At 40.0% G+C, this 17,838-nt stretch overlaps 1 non-coding gene across 1 annotated transcript; it reads left to right on the top strand.

The window, feature by feature from the left end:
• Nucleotides 1-13,201: 13,201 nt before the first annotated feature.
• LOC132351335 (U6 spliceosomal RNA) lies at nt 13,202-13,308 on the top strand. The gene has a single exon (XR_009498274.1). It is a non-coding gene; the product is annotated as a U6 spliceosomal RNA (small nuclear RNA).
• Nucleotides 13,309-17,838: the final 4,530 nt, after the last annotated feature.

Here is a 17,838-nt window from a genome sequence, read left to right as displayed (position 1 = left end):
TCTTTGTTTTTCTCTTGCTGCCTTTAGAATCCTCTCTTTAACTTTTGCCGTTTTTATTATAATATGTCTTGGTATAGGTCTTTTTGGGTTTATCTTGTTCAGGACCCTCTGTGCTTCTTGTATCTGGATATCTGTTTCCTTCTTTAGGTTTGGGAAGTTTACAGCCATAATTTCTTCAAATACATTTTCAGTCCCCTTTTCTCTTTCTTCTCCTTCTGGGATCCCTATTATGCATAGATTGGCACACTTTATATTATCTCATATGTCTCATATTGCTTTTATTCTTTTTTTTTTTTATTTGGGTTTCTGTCTGCCATTCTAATGGGGTGATTTCCATTATTCTATCTTCCAGATCACTTGTTCATTCTTCTGCATTATTCATTCTGCTATTCATAACCTTTAGTTCAGCTTTGGTCTCTTCAAATGAATTCTCTAATTTTTCTTGGCTCCTCCTTATAGTTTCTAGTTCCTTTTTTACAATAATCTGCATTTCTGTCAATAGCCTTTCTTAATTCCTTCAGTATTTTTATTATCTCCTTTTTGAATTTGGTGTCTGTTAGACTGAAGAGGTCTGTTTCATTGTTTGTTTTTTCAGGGGAATTCTCTCAATCTCTTAATTGAAAGTGGTTCCTCTGCTTCTTCATTTTACATACTTTTCTCTTGCTTAATGAGTTGAGAAGAAACACTTATTTACCGTGGTCTTGGAGGGTTTTTTTTTTTTTTTTTTTGGAGGGTTTTTTTTAATGTGGGAACGTCCCTGTGTAGTCTCTATGGGTTTAATGTTTTTTGGTGTGAGGGCTGTTTTTAGTACGAATGCCTGCCACCTCTTTCCTCAGTGCATGCTGGACGTTATCCCCTTGATAGGAGGTGTGACTTGTGTTGTGGTGACCAGAGCCTGCACTGGATATCAAGTGCCTCCAGTGTCTTTTGATACAGATTTTAATTACACGTTTATGTAGTCAAATTTATCGTTTTGTGTAGTTTGTGCTTTGTCTTGAATTAGAAATCTTTCCTCACTATTTCCAAAATCATGAATATATTCTTTTATATTCTCATCTAAAAATATTCCCCCCCCCAAAAATAATAAAATAAAATAAAAAATAAAAATATTCCCAATACCCTCATAATAAGCACCATTTCTGCTTAAATTAGCCAACTGATACAAAGTTCATTACAGGGGAGTGCTGTGATTGCTTTCCTTTTATTGAAAAATAATCCTCTCTACTTGCAAAAGTCATCCTTTCAGAACTTCAGGAGGATTCCTCATGGTGTGAGGAGTAAGGAAGAGGATATGCCAGCCGGGTCAGTCACATCAACCCTAGCAATCAGAGGGCTGACAGCTGTCTCATTTTCAAGTCCTTGTAATTACTGGAGGTGCCCATCCAGGAAGAAAAGTAGTTATGCCCATGAAAGAGTTCTGGATACATGAGAAGGAAAGAGATAACATCCAGTGAGAGCTCAGCTTTCCCAGGTCCATCAGCCTATGTTTGGGAAACCATTTCACCAATGATAATAAATAAGAGCTTGCTGTTTTCAGTGTCTGAGCAGGAGCTGCTTAAATTTCCCCAGTCAATATATTTCTGCCATTATTCAAGGTACTCCCCATTTTATTTTCTAACTCATCTTCTTTTGGAGGTCACACTCAGTTCTTATGTTCAGCTAGCTTCCTAATTCCTCTTTAAATAAATAGATAATTAGAAGAGGGGATGAAATCTTTATTCAGTCTCTAGGACAGACTCTGACAGAAGCAAAAATGGAGCAGAACAGGTTCTGGAGGTGCTGAAATGTCAGCTATATCTATTCCCTTAGATTGATAACTCTGATTCTGTTTTTGAAACACTGTTTGAAAATTTCCTACAGAAATATGCTACTTACTTTTTAACTATCTTATTTCTGTTTTTTCTTGCATAATCATAATTTATATTACAGTACTTTAAATTTATTATCCCAAGTAATTTCAGAGTTATTTTCAACATTATTGTGCAACATTCTTTTGATTGGATTATTCTTCAAAAGGGAAATTATTTTTTCACCCACTGTTTCCTCCCTGTGTTGCTTAAAAGAATTAGAATTGTTATCAGTTATGTAGTTTTGAAGTACGTACAGTGGAAAAAGTTACTTTGACTAAAATTTTAAAAGTAAATTATCTTCTCTTCAAACATATTCTGCCAATGATTACAATAAGTTTTATTTTATTTCTCAGTATAATGGAATAAATTGCATTTTGTTTTTCATTTGAGTAGACTATGTACCAGAATAATATTAAGTAATCACAAACAGTCTGTGGTTTTTGTTTTGGACTTACTGCAACATGAACTGTGAGGGGTGAGGCAACATTTTCTCTAATTGGCCCTTGTCTGAAATTCTAACACTGTACTCAAAATTCCATCCCAGCTCTGAATTTTGGGTAAGGTTATGTGAGGTTCTCCGGCTCAGATAATGGTTGGTTATGATAATAAACAGCTGGTGAAGCCTTGGCAAGAAGCTGGTGTTAAAGAACTTAGAGTGAAATCAAACCCTAGTGGACAGGGGTAACCCACACCCCAGCTGCTGGTTCATCCCATCCTGACCTATAGCTCAGCAGCACAGAACCTTCAGACCCAGTCAGGCCTTGAAGACTGCAGAGGGCTTTTAGTTTTCCAGGAACAATAGATATTTCCAGAAAATAAAGTCTGGTATTTTTGGATAGGAGTCCTTGCAATTCCACTACAAGTGCTGGTGTTGCTAAGGCCTGATTACCTCTTGAGAAATGTGATATCTCATTTCCTGTTGGCCAGAGCAACTTAGTTAAGGACCTAATCAGAACCCCACAAAAATGCCCCAAGGAAGACCAAGTTTATATTTGAAGCTACCTCATTTCCCTTGTAAGTTCCCTCTTTGTCTCTTCCTACCTTCTCCTGGAATCCCAAACCCTTATACTGTTCTCTGACAACCCAGACATTTCTCCTGCCACTTACACAGGCCTGAACTCTCCAAGCAGAAAACTTCCCTCATGAAGTTTTCTTGTCCCATTTCCATGATTACAGACTCCCTGAGCAGGGCCAAAGATGAGGGTGCAGGGCATTGTAGAAATGGTATGTCTTCTAAAGCTCAGAGATCCAGGGTAATCTACTCCAGCTGCAACCCTAGTATCATGATGTGTTGGTTCAGAACAAACCAAAAACTAAAATTACAGGCCATGCCTGAATATAGGGTGAAGCAAAACTACCCTAAACAGTCACTGTTTCCTAAAGGATAGAGATTTTACTTTTTAAATTACTCTGTGAGAAGCAGGGATTTGCATTCCTTTATGCCTTTATGTGACAATTGCAGAGTCCCTGATGCACAGAGAGAATGGGGATAAGTATAGTCTATGGTGACAAAATCAGAAGGGACAAAGGACTAAGGGAGTTGTAGATCTCTCCCACCTGTCTTCATCCATCTGGCTTTTACCCACTGCTCCAGTCAGCTTAGTGTGAGTGTTCCAAAATCTCCTCCTTGTCCTACCCCCCCCACCGCCTCCAACTAGGATTCAACGTGCTCCCCTCAGTATGTCTTTGTCATAGATTTTTACTATGTCCTGTCATCACTGATAACTTTCTCTCTCTCTCTCACCATAATGCACGTGTCATGCACATATGTCATATCTTTTGTGAATTTTTCTCACAGGACTTGGCACAAACATGGCATGCTGTTAGGTGACTACTAAAAGTTCAAACATTAGGGTAAAAAGGCATGATCTCATACCCATGAAACAACCATGTTGTTTATTCAGCTTTACATTCATATCAGATAACCAGAAGTGTGAACTGTTTAACGTAATGAAAGGATGCAAATGATATCACCTGGACATGATCTGCTATATTTAAGACTCAAGAATGTGACTTAGAACAGTTGGCTAGAATCCATGGTCCACTTATCTGACCTTCTGATGAAAATGGAAGCTAGTGAAAATAATGAGAGTATACATATACAGTAAAGATAGTTATACCATTGGCCTTTCTTGTGTGGTGACTGGCACTGGGCCCATTCATGCCTCATGTGTGCCCCAGGACAACTGTGGACTTTCCTTCGAACCATGGTAGAGGCATGAACCCTACTCATGGATCAGGAAGGGTCTCATTTCTTGGCCACTCAAGAAATAAGAGATCAAGCCTGAAAGCTACATTCTTCCGAGAAATAAGAGCAAGAGGAGCAAATAGACAATGTGATGCTATGTGGAAGCTGCCTTGTGTGGGGGTGTGTGGTCAGGGAGGGCTGGGGATGCGCTTTTGTGAGCCAGTAAAGGTATCAGAGGAAAAAAGCAGAGGGAGTGTAAGGCCATGCCATGTAAGCAGGGGATAAAAGGGACTGAAGACACAAGGCAACGTTCTGGAGCCAGGCAAGCAGTGATGGCACCATCTGGGGAAAGATCTCAGTGCCCTAGTTGGCATTCCTCCAGATACTGCATGGTAGTGAGCTGGCTCCAGTGAGACAAAAGCATTCATTTATGGCTGGTAAGCAATCTTGGGGTTGTAACCAAATCCTCCAGGAGCTGGTAAACAATTTCCATGCCTCTTATGAAAATACACTTTGTTCTGAAGTGAGACTATATATTCTCAGGAGCTACGGGGTTCACAGAAATATTTTCAGTAACCCTTGCCATTGAAGTTCCAAAGAGACCTTGGATGTTACTTTTAATCAAGCTTAACGGTTAGCACATACTGCACCCAACCAGAAGCAATGACAATGCAAGGACCAGCTTTGATCATCCCTATTAGTTCCTTGTATGTAATTACCTGAATAATGTGACTAAGTGATTCTGGCACCAAATCTATGTTAACTTACTATGGATGGAAAAGTATCAACATGTATTGAGCAAGCAGGGTGCCAGACATTTTGCTGGATACTTTAACTAGTTATCTCACTGAGTTCTCATAACAAACCTATGAGGTATGACTTTACAGATGAGAAAACCGAGACCCTGAAAGGTGAAATAAATTGCCTAAACCATACAGCTACCAAATAGTAAAGGTATATTTTGGACCCATGTCTGCTAAACTCTTTCCACCTGCAACATTAACAGTAATCATTGTAATAGAGCAAATGTTTATATAGCATTCATTCTGTGCTCTAAGCATTTTATATACATTCTTGGCGGTGACATCACTCCAGCCTCCATTTCCTCACAAAGATCAACAATTAGACAGCTATCCATGAACAAAAGCAGCTCTGGGAAAGCTCTGGAGTCTGCTTAAGGAACTTTAGCAACACAGTGGGAGGAAACCCTGAGAATAACCACACAAGAGAAGAAAGACAGCTTCATTTTGCCTGAATCGTCCCATCCCCCAAGCGAGCATTGCTCCATGCCAAGAGGGAACTTCCCAGGTAGAAAGAGTCCCCCTTGCCAGGAGAAGTAGAGCAGGGTGAGCAACCAGCTTCCCCAGCCTTTCCAGGTACCACATGAAGGCCTCAGTTCAGTTTTACCCCGCCCAGGCTGCCAAAGATGAGATGTGTAGAGCCAGCTAAGAAAAGAAGAGCCAAGGGAGAAAAGCAGGGGCTACCAATAGCAGCCACATGGGAGGAGCCATTTCGGTTCACAGTGACCTGCTTTGCGGACAAACTGAGCAGATTTGGCCGCTGAAGAAGCCATTGGTCAGCACAACTGATGTGGACCCCCCTTACAGATTTCACCAGAATTTGCCCCACAGGTATTCATGTTCATTGATGCCAGCTGCCAGAGTACCTCCCTGCTCCCTCCCTCCTGCCCCTACTAGAGCCCAGGGACTACACCTGCAGCCAGCCCAGACCTCTGTGGCTATGCAAATGCAAAACTCCAGCCTAGACTTCCACAGAGGAACCCATCGCTGTGCATATGCTTGGGAATCACCCTCCAGATATGTACTGGTATGCTGCTTGCCTGACACCTGTCACCAGCCTCCACTACTGGGAGCACACCTTGGGGGAGACTGTGCAGCTACAGGATGGCATGCTGACAGCCAGGGCCCCTGCAATTGCAGCGGGCCCAGATCAGGCCATTTTCTGTCCTGGCCTGCACTACCATGTTCACCTGCAGCAAGCCCCTCTAGCTGTGTACCTGAATGGCCCTGGCCCAGCCCTCATCACAGGCCCCCAGTGCAGGGCCTGGCTGTGGAGGGACAACTATGCAGTCACAAGTGAGCACACTGACAGCAAAGCCCCTACAGCTTCCAGTAAGCCCATAGTTTGCCCTGGCCTTTCTGACTGCCCTGGGCTGCACCACTACATTTGTCTGTAACAAGACGCTGCCACTACATAGGCACCTGTAGCTGGCCCCACAGCCAAGTGTATGCACGCCACCAGCTCCAGGCGCCACCATTGCCTGCCCTCCTAGTCCATACTAGCTGGACCTGAAGGTGCCACTGAGGATCCTCAAAGCTCTTGCAGACACTGAAGACTCCCTGCAGTCCTCACCAAGAACCATACATTCATCAATGCTCTGGACCTCAGCAGACTGAGCGTAATGAACATCATGCCACCTTGGACCCAGTGTCATCTCATGTAGCACTTTGTACGATTGGACCTGGTGTCATGCTCCAGGATGCCCCTTCCTGTAGGTGAAAGTCTTCCTTTACCAAATTCAGTCTATAAAGCCTGGAAGAGATGACTGCTTCTTCAGATGTACAGACACCTAAGCAAAGCTATAGGGATCATGAAGAATCAGGAAAACATGACTCTACCACAGGAATATAGTAAGTCTCCAGTTACTGGCCCCAAAGAAGTAGAGATCCAGGAATTTCCCAACAAAGAATTCTAAATGATTTTTCCAAAGATGTTCAGAGAGCTATAAGAGAACACAGATAAACAATTTAACAATATCAGGAAAACAGTACAAGAACAAAATGAGAAGTTCAACAAAGAGATAAAAAAGGACCAAACAGAAATCTTGAAGCTGGTGAATTAATGACTGAATCTAAGAATTCAATAGAGAGCTTCAACAGTAGGCTTGATGAATCAGAAGAAAGAATCAGTGAACAAGAAAACAGACCAATTGAAATTATCCAATCAGAGGAGCAAAAGGAAAAAATGAAAAGGAATAAAGCCTACTGTACATATGTGACACCATTAAAAGAAAAAAAGTTTTGCATCATTGGGGTCCCAGAAGGAAGAAAGAGAAATTAGTAGAAAGCTTATTTAAATAAATAATGGCTAATAACTTCGCAAATCTGGGGAGAGATATATATTTCCAAGTTCATGAAGCTAATTGGTCACCACAAAATTTCAGTCCAAACAATCCTTTCCAAGACACATTATAATAAAACTGTCAAAAATCAAAGGTGAAGAATTTAAAAAGCAGCAAGAGAAAAAAAATTCTCTGATAAAGAAAACCCCCATAAGGCTAAACCCTAACTTATCAGAAGGAAGGAAATAACAAAGATGAGAGCAAGCAGTAATAAAATAGAGATCAGAAAAACAACAGAAAAGATTAATGAAACTAAGAGTTGATTTTTGAAAACAGAAACAAAATTGACAAACTTTAGCTAGACTAAGGGAAAAAAAAGACTCAAATAAAATCAGAAATGAAAGAATAGACATTACAACTCATGCCACAGAAATACAAAGGATCATAAGAAACTACTATGCCAGGGAGGGGAGGGGTGGGGGAGGGATTGATTGGGAGTTTGGGATTAGCAGAAGCAAACTATTTTATATATATATATATATATATATATATATATATATATGTATGTATATATATATGTGTGTATATATATGTATATATATTATAATGGATAAACAACAAGGTCCTACTGTTCCCTGAATAAAGTACAGGGAACTTTATTCAATATCCCGTGATAAACCATAACGGAGAAGGATACACACACACACACACACACACACACACACACACAAGTGTGTGTGTGTGTGTGTGTGTGTGTGTGTGTGTATAATTGAATCACTTTGCTGTACAGCAGAAATTAACATAGTAAATCACCTATACTTCAATGAAATAAATTTTTTTAAAAAAAGAAACTATTATGAACAATTTTATGCCAAGAAAATGGACAACCTAGAAGAAATAGAAAAATTACTAGAAACATACAACCTACCAAGACTAAATAATGAAAAAACAGAGAATTGGAACAGACCAATAATAAGTGAGGAGATTGAATCAGTAATCAAAAACCTCCCAACAAAAAAAAGGACCAGATGTTTTCGATAGTGAATTCAACCAACATTTTTTTAAATTAATTTATTTATTTATTTATGTCTGTGTTGGGTCTTCGTTTCTGTGTGAGGGCTTACTCTAGTTGTGGCAAGTGGGGGCCACTCTTCATCACGGTGCGTGGGCCTCTCACTATCGCGGCCTCTCTTGTTGCGGAGCGCAGGCTCCAGACGCGCAGGCTCAGTAATTGTGGCTCACGGGCCCAGCTGCTCTGCGGCATGTGGGATCTTCCCAGACCAGGGCTCGAACCCGTGTCCCTTGCATTGGCAGGCGGATTCTCAACCACTGCACCACCAGGGAAGCCCCCAACCAACATTTAAAAAATTAACATCAATCCTTCTAAAACTCTTCCCCAAAATTGAGGAGAAGGAGGGAACACTCCCAAACTCATTCTAGGAGGCCAGCTTTACATTGATACCAAAGCCAGATAAGGACACTGCAAGAAAAGAAAACTATACACCAGTATTCCTGATGAATAAAGATGCAAACATTCTCAAAAAATATTAACAAACTGAATTCAACAGCACATTAAAAAGATCATACACCATGATTAAGGGGGATTTATCCCATGGATGCAAAGATAGTTCAACATCTACAAATCAATCAATATTCCACTACATTAGTAAAAAGAAAGGTAAAAGTCATATGATCATCTCAGTAGATGCAGAGAAAACATTTGACAAAATTGAACATCCTCTTGGGACTTCCCTGGTGGTCCAGTGGTAAAGAATCCACCTTACAATGCAGGGGACGTGGGTTCGATCCCTGGTCAGGGAACTAAGATCCGACATGCTGTGGGGCAACTAAGCCCACGTGCCACAACTACTGAGCTCGCATGCCTCAACTAGAGCCCACATGCTGCAAACTACAGAGCCCACACGCTCTGGAACCCACGCACCACAGCTTCAGAGCCCATGCGCCCCAGAGCCTGCGCGCCACAACTAGAGAAGAGAAAACCCACATGCCACAACTAGAGAGAAGCCCGTGCACCACAACAGAGAGCCCATGCGCTGCAATGAAAGACCCCACATGCCTCAACAAAGATCCTGCATGCCACAACTAAGACCTGACACAGCCAAAAATAAATAAAATAATTTTTTTTAAAAAATTGAACATCCCCGCAATAAAAACTCTCTACACTAGGTATAGAAGGAACATATTTCAACATAATAAAAGCTTTGGGCAAACCCACAGCTAACATCATACTCAGTGGTAAAATGTTTAAAGCTTTTCCTCTAAGATCAGGAACAAGAAAAGAATATCCATTCTCACCACTCCTGTTCAGCATAGTACTGGAAGTCCTAGCTAGAGCAATCAGGCAAGAAAAAGAAATAAAAAGCATCCAAATCAAAGAGGAAGAAGTAAAATTTTCTTTATTTGCAAATTATATGATCTTATATATAGAAAATCTTAAAAGCGTCACCAAAAAATGTTAGAACTAATCAATGAGTTCAGTAAAGTTGCAGGATACAAAATCAGCATACAGAAATCACTTGCATTTCTACACACTAACAATAAAGCATCTGAAAGAGAAATAAAAACAATCCCCATTCACAATAATATAAAAAATAATGGAATACTTAGGAATAAATTTAGCAAAGGAGGTGAAAGATCTGTACACTGAAAACCATGAGACTTTGATGAAAGAAATTAAATAAGACACAAAAAATGGAAAGATATTCTGTACTCAAGGATTGGCAGAATTAATATTGTTAAAAATGGCCATACTACCCAAAGCCGTCTATAGAGTTAATGCAATCCCTATCAAAATTCTAATGGCATTTTTCACAGAAATAGAAAAAAAGATCCTAAAATTAGTATGAAACCACAGAAAACCCTGAATAGTCAAAGCAATCATAAGAAAGAAGAAAATACTGGAAACATTACACTTCCTAATTTCAAAGCTATAGTAATCCAAACAGTATGGTACTGGCATAAAAATAGACATATAGACCAAATGGACCAGAAGAGAGAACCAGAAATAAATCCTAGCATATACAGTCCACTAATATTTCCCAAGGAAGCCATGAATACTCAATGGGTGAAGGATAATCTCTTCAATAAATAGTTCTGGGAAAATTGGATAACCGCATGTAGAAGAAAGAAATTGAACCCCTTACACCACTCACAAAAATTAACTCGAAATGGATTAAATACTTAAGCATAAGACTTGAAACAATAAAACTCCTACAAGAAAACATAAGAAAAACCTTCTTGACATTGGTTTTGGCAGAAATTTTTTGTATGTAACACCAAAAGCACAAGCAACAAAAGCAAAAATTAATAAGTGGAACTACATCAAATTTCTGCACAGCAAAAGAAATGCTTCTTTTCAACAAAATGAACACTAACAAAATGAAAAGGAAACCTGTGGAATGGGAGAAAATATTTGCAAATCATATCTAATAAGGGGTTAATATCTAAATAAAGTTCTCATACACCTCAATAGCAGAAAAAAATCTGATTAAAAATGGGCAGAGGAACTGAATAGACATTTTTCCAAAGAAGACAAGACCTACAAATGGCCAACAGATACATGAAAAGAAGGTCAACATCATTAATCAACAGAGAAATGCAAGTCAAAACCACAATGAGCTATCACCACATTCCTGTTAGAATGGCTGTCACTGAAAAGACAGAAGATAAGTGTTGGTGAGGATGTGGAGAAAAGGAAACCCTTGTGCACTGTTGGTGGGAAAGTAAATTATTGCAGCCACTATGGAACACAGTATGGAGGTTTCTCAAGAAATTAAAAATAGAACTACCACTGTATGATCCAGTGATTCCACTTCTGGGTATGTATCCAAAGGAAGTGAAAACAGGACCTTGAAGGGATATCTTCACTCCCATGTTCATTGGAGCATTATTCACAGTAGCCAAGATATGGAAACAACCTAAGTGTCCCTCAAGGGATGAGTTGATAAAGAAGTTGTAGTGTACATATACACAATGGAAAAATATTCACTGATGAGAAAGAAGGAAATGCTACTATTTGAGATAATATGAATGGACCTTGAGAACATTATGCTAAGAGAAATAAGTCAGAGAAAGACAAATGCTGCATGGTAACACTTATGTGGAATCTAAAAAAGCCAAACTCATAGAAACAGAGAGTAGAGTGGTGGTCACCAAGGGCTGAGAGGTAGGAGAAATGGGGAGATTTTGGTCAAGAGTACTGTTTTATGCCGGTCTCAGCCTATCAGTAACTAGTGTTGTTGCTGGACCCTTGTGGTTCTTATCATGATTGTAAGATGCCCTCAGCAATAACCAACAGGAAACTTTGGAAAAAAGGTTTATTATTCAAAGGTCTGGAAATTACACAGCACACCTCGGGCCGCACGGTGAAGTCAGGGGTAGGGAAAGAGAGGCAGCAGGCCTAGGGTTCTGCTTTTATTGGGATCAAGTATGGGGACCTAGGGTTTCAAGGGCCTTCTTTTCATTGGTGAATTTAAAACACAGAATGGGAATTTAAAACGTGGGAAGAGAATAAACAAGCAGCCCAAATGATCAGTTATTGAAATCAGTCAAGATCTCTGAAACCAGCTGTCACATCCTCTCAATGACCTCCTCCAACAGTTAAGATGGATGTAAAAGAGTATTTTGGTATTATGGAATAGTTCTTTATCTGATTGTGGCAGTGTCTGTTACAATTCATAGAAATGTATATTCCCCCAAAAAAGTCAGTTTTATTATATAATAATTTTTAATGAAAAATAAAGTGCAGGCTTTGCAGACAGACTTCCTAGGTTTGAATCACGTACTAGCTCTTTATCTTGAGATATGTTACTTAATCTCCCTATTTCCTAATTTCCTCATAAAAATAATGGGAATAATAGTGACAGCAACCTCATAGGTTTGAAGTGAACATTAAATGGGGTAAAACATAAGCATTTAGAACAACCCCTGGTATACACTAAGTGCTCAATAAATATTAGCAATCATTATTAGTACACATATACATTATGTGGGATTGTTTTATGCTGTGTAATTTTAAAAGAGTATTTTCAACAATTCAGGTGTTCCTTAGTTGATGAGTAGATAAACAAATGTGGTCTAGCAATACAATGAAATAGTATTCAGAAGTAAAAAGGAAGTAAATACTGACCCATGCTACAATATGGGCAAACCTTGAAAACATTATGCTAAGTGAAAGAAGCCAGACATGAAAGGTCACATATTGTATGATTCCACTTATATGAAATGTCCAAAATAGGCAAATAACTAGAGACTTAAAGTCAATTAGTGATTGCCAGGGGATGGGAGAAAGGGAATTGGGACTGACTGCTAATAGGTATGGGATTTTATTTTGGAATGACAGAAATGTTCTGGAATAGATCATGGTGATGGTTGCTCAACTCTGTAAATATACTAAAAACCATTGAATTGTGTACTTTAAAGTGTGAACTTTATAGTATGTGAATTATGTCTCGATAAAGCTGTTATTTTTTTATATATATATATAATTTTTGCTTGTGGCCTTTTTTCAAGTTTATTTATTTATTTATTTATTTATTTATTTATTTTTGGCTGTGTCGGGTCTTCGTTTCTGTGCGAGGGCTTTCTCTAGTTGCGGCAAGCGGGGGCCACTCTTCATCGCGGTGCGCGGGCCTCTCACTATCGCGGCCTCTCTTGTTGCGGAGCACAGGCTCCAGACGCGCAGGCTCAGTAGTTGTGGCTCAGGGGCCTAGTTGCTCCACAGCATGTGGGATCTTCCCAGACCAGGGCTTGAACCCGTGTCCCCTGCATTGGCAGGCAGATTCTCAACCACTGCACCACCAGGGAAGCCCAAGCTGTTATTTTTTTAAATCTCTGAAACAAAGGAGCCTGGGGCAGTTGGGGGCAGCTCAGCCTGGCTCTTTATCTAGTCATGTGGCTGGCAAGGTGTTTATAAGAGATAGCTGTCTTTGAAGTGGATGCCTCTTTGAAGTGGCTCCCTTGGCAATCAAAGCTTAAGTCAGACACGCGCATCACAAAAAGAAAAACCAACTGTCAGGGCTTATGCTACAGGTACAAACTGTCCGTCACAAGATAAATAAGGTGCTCTCTTCGGCAGCACATATACTAAAATTGGAATGATACAGAGAAGATTAGCATGACCCCTGCACGAGGATGACACGCACATTCGTGAAGCGTTCCATATTTTTCATCCACATTTGTCAGATTCAAAATCCCAGTATTTTCTAGTGTACCTTGACTATAAATTAAAAATTGTTAAAATAAATGATTTTATGGCATTATATTATGTTAGTAATTTGTTAGTTTATATCAGATATTTATGGTAACTCTAATATCTTGATGGCTACTGTAAATCATGTAGAAATTAAATTTGAGTTATAAATTACCCCTTTGCAAATTCAGTTGTGGATATTATAAACCTATAAAATATAAATTCATGTAAGTAATAAACTAATGCTACCTTAATATGCATATGGAGAGAGCTAAATTTCTTAGAACTAAAAAACAAAAATAAGTTGAATAAGTTCGAGGGGATCTAATGTACAGCATGGTGATTATCGTTAATAACACTGTATTATATACCTGAAAGTTGCTAAGAGAGTAAGTCTTAAATGTTCTCATCACAAAAAAGAAATGATAACGATGTGATGGAAGTGTTAACTAACACTATAGTGGTAATCATTTTGCAAAATATAAGTATATCAAATCAACACACTGAACACCTTAAACTTACACAACATTAATGTCAATTATATCTCAGTAAAGCTGGAAGAGATATTTTTAATTAAAAAATCACTGTTTTATAAATTAGCTCATTTTATTCTCACAACAACTTTATGAGAAAGACACCATTACTATCCCTGTTTTATAGGTAAGGAAACTAAGGTCAGAGAATTTGAATAACTTGCCCAAGGTCATACATACTAAAAAGGGAAAGAAATGGGATTCAAACCCAGGAAGTCTGACTCCAGAAACCATACTCTCAACACATTCTACTGTTCTGTTTTCAAATATTCTGGAACTACGTGCTTTTCAGAACTTTAGACTTTGTAGCCAGACAATGTCAGAACTCCAAAATGGCATTGATAAGCCCTTAAAGGAAAACATGCCTGACCAGAATCCTAGGGATGAGAGAGGTAACTCATCATCCCTAAGTAACTGAGTGGGAAAGACACCGAAACTTCTTGAAACACTATAATACACATCCCCCACTGTGACACCTCACCTCACCTAATACCTCTTGCTGAAACCCCAGAAGTTAAGGGCAGGCACCTGGAAAAGCCTCAAGGGACCTAGGGAAGTCTGGCTTCCAGTGCTGAGACAGACTCTACTTCCAACACGAGTAGCTGCCCCCCTTTAGGACCACCATACCTGCTGCTTCCTGGCCTTAGATCTGAGAGGTAGGAAAAACATATAAAATCTTCATACGCTGAGCACACACTTCATAGGGAGAAGCAAAGTTCAGATCAAAACAGCTGACTTGGCTTTCTTATTTTCCAGAGCTGCCTAAAATGTATCTCATGAGGAATTCAGCCATCTCTGAAGGACTTCTTTGGGAAGAGAGTGTGAGTCAAGACCTCCAGAAGCCAGGTAGGGTGATCCACCATCTTGGTTTGCCAGGGACTGGGGGACTTCTAGGCACACGGACTTCAATTGCTAAAACCAGGACAGTTGATCACCCTTCACTCTTGTTAGGGTCAGCAAGGACCCCTAGGATTCTTCTTCATTCCGGCACATTCCATTCATGCCAAGCTGTGCTACTCACAGATACAGAGGCATCCAGTCATGCAAATGTGTTTTCTGACGGTGAGCATTTTATTTTGACTCCCCCCTTCAGCTATTACTGCTGTAACCCCAGCACCCATTTCCTTAGAATGGCTGCTTTATTCACTGAGCTGGGCTGCTTAAAAAAGATGGGATTATTTTCACTAGTTGGTGCCTCCCAGCCAGAGGGGATGTAAAGCTTCCTGGCTTGTTTAGAATTTAACCCCATCTCCTTGAGCTGCTGACTCTCTGAACTCGTCACCAGATAGGCTGCTATCAACCTGAGATAAAGATGCCAGACATGAATAATGATGCATTTCACCATTTTAAAAGTTCTCAGTTACAAAGCAGTAGCTGGAACTGGCCCCAATGAAGAGTTTTGACTAATTGTTTTTCATTAAGTTTTTCAATCCCTTACATAGTCAGCTTCTCAGAAGCATGTGTCTTGTGGGCAGGACCACCCAATGTTCCCTTGGAAACCTGAAGATGGGGTACCTTAGTGCATGAGCATTTAGAATGCAGTCAGTCCCATTTAAAATTCCCCATTATAAGTAAAGCTAAGCATGTAGTAACAGGCACAGCCCCTGCTTATAAGAGCTGGTGCAGTTTAATTAAGGAACTGCACACACACACCCTCCTGCAAGCCCCAGGGATTACAGATGTCAGGAGCTGTTAGACAGAAACTCATTTCTGACAGAGGAGGAGGGGAACCAGGTGTGAGTTCAAGCACCAAGGTCTCTGCCAACTGCAGCAGTTCCCTTCCAAATTGACCTCCTGGCTTTGTGTCTTCTACACTTTGGGAAGGCATCTGGATGCCCTGGGGTTGTCCCATGTGGAGGACTGAGTGACTCAGCCTTGGAAGGTGTGTGCAACCCCCCACCATCTCCTCCACTCTGCTCACATCCACCCATGCAGTTCAGCCCCAGGGACTTTGCCGCTCTTCTGTCTGGCAAAGGTGCCTGCTAGAGCCCCATGGTCTCTGATTATACTAATAATATCCATCCCTGAACAGATGGGCCACCTCACTTACAATGGACTTCATATCTGGCCAAGATAGGCCATTATCTACCTAATGAGCAATCTAGCAAAGGAGGTTGAACATGCAAGCATCATTCTTCATTTAATCATCCAAGCTGTTGGCTCATAGGCCATGGACTGTCAGGCAGGCTGCGTTGGGCCTTAGTATATGTAAAGGTGTGGGCAGGGGAAGAGCCTCTCAGAGACCAACCAGGGCATCAGATGGAGTTAGATAGCATTACGTGCATGTAGATTGCGAAGGCTCCCAACCTCTTATGAACAAAGAGCAGGCTGCCCAGCCCCCACCTGAGAGATGCCGTGATAGACGGAATGTCTAGGAAACAGCAGTTTTCATGCTGATGAGAGCAGTGTTCGTTCATTTTTACTGTCGGCTGCAGTCATTCTTTTTTCTTTTTATTTTAATTTTATTGGAGTATAGTTGATTTACAATGTTGTGTTAGTTTCAGGTCTACAGCAAAGTGATTCAGTTACACATATACATATATTCATTCTTTTTTAGATTCTTTTCTCATATAGGTTATCACAGAATACTGAGTAGAGTTCCCTGTGCTCTACAGTAGGTCCTTGTCGGTTATCTATCTTACATGCAGTAGTGTGTGTATGTTCATCCCACGCTCCTGATTTATCCCTCCCCCCAGTGTTTCCCCTTGGGTAGCCATAAGTTTGTTTTTGATATCTGTAAGTCTGTTTCTGTTTTGTAAATAAGTTCATGTGTATCATTTTTTAAAAATTAGATTCCCCATATAAGTGATATCACATGATATTTGTCTTTCTCTGTCTGACTTACTTCACTTCCTGTGATAATCTCTAGGTCCATCCATGTTGCTGCAAATGGCATTATTTCATTCTTTTTATGGCTGAGTAATATTCCATTGTATATATGTACCACATCTTCTTTATCCATTCCTCTGTCGATGGGCATTTAGGTTGCTTCCATGTCTTGGCTGTTGTAAACAGTGCTTCAGTGAACATTGGGGTGCATGTATCCTTTCAGATTATGGTTTTATCTGGATATATGCCCAGGAGTGGGTGTGCTGGATCATATGGTAGCTCTATTTTTAGTTTTTTCAGGAACCTCCATACTGTTCTCCATAGTGGCTGTACCAATTTACATTCCCACCAACAGTGTAGGAGGGTTCCCTTTTCTCCACACCCTCTCCAGCATTTATTGTTTGTAGACAGTCATTCTTAAATTTTAACTTTCAGAAGATCACTTGGAAGGATTTTAAAACACAAAGTAGGTCCAGGTGTGGGACCAGAGAATTTGCATTTTTAATACATTCACATGTGGAGACCATGGGTTCCAGAACCACACTTTAAAAGGCATGGGTCTACAGGAAATAATCCATATAGCAATAAGTTCCTTCTGCAGACCCAGCCCACATAGAAATTGTTGTGAAGTGTCATATACCAACACACCCAGATAGTTGTTGGAAAAAGAGGGATGGAAACTCACAACCAACATTCAATCAACTAACTACAAAGTACTTATTCCACAGCCACCATGTGTAAAACTAGGTCCTAAATTCTGTAAAGATTAAAAAGAAATGTCAAATTTAAATTGGAAAAATCTTTCTAGAGGTCATTTAGTCAATATATATAAAAAGCCTTAAAGCTTGCCACTTTTCCACCAAGCAATTCTGTCTAGGAATTTATCACAAGAAAATAATTTAACATGCTGACACAGATTAAACTAAGGAAATGTTTACTGAAGCTTTTTTAAAGTGAAAAGGTGAAAATCTAAATGATCAACAAACATAAATGTAAATAACTAACAGATACATTATATTCTCTCTCATGCACAACCTCTCTCTCTCTCTGTCTCTGTCTCTCTCTCCCTCTCCCTCCCACCCTCCCTCCCTCCCTCGCTCTCTCTCATACACACACACACACACACAGACACACGCACACATATA

Source organism: Balaenoptera ricei, chromosome 16 (assembly GCF_028023285.1).
Source record: "Balaenoptera ricei isolate mBalRic1 chromosome 16, mBalRic1.hap2, whole genome shotgun sequence".
Lineage (NCBI taxonomy): Eukaryota > Metazoa > Chordata > Mammalia > Artiodactyla > Balaenopteridae > Balaenoptera > Balaenoptera ricei.
Note: the sequence above shows the minus strand (reverse complement) of the source record. Positions and strands in the feature narration are given on the sequence as shown.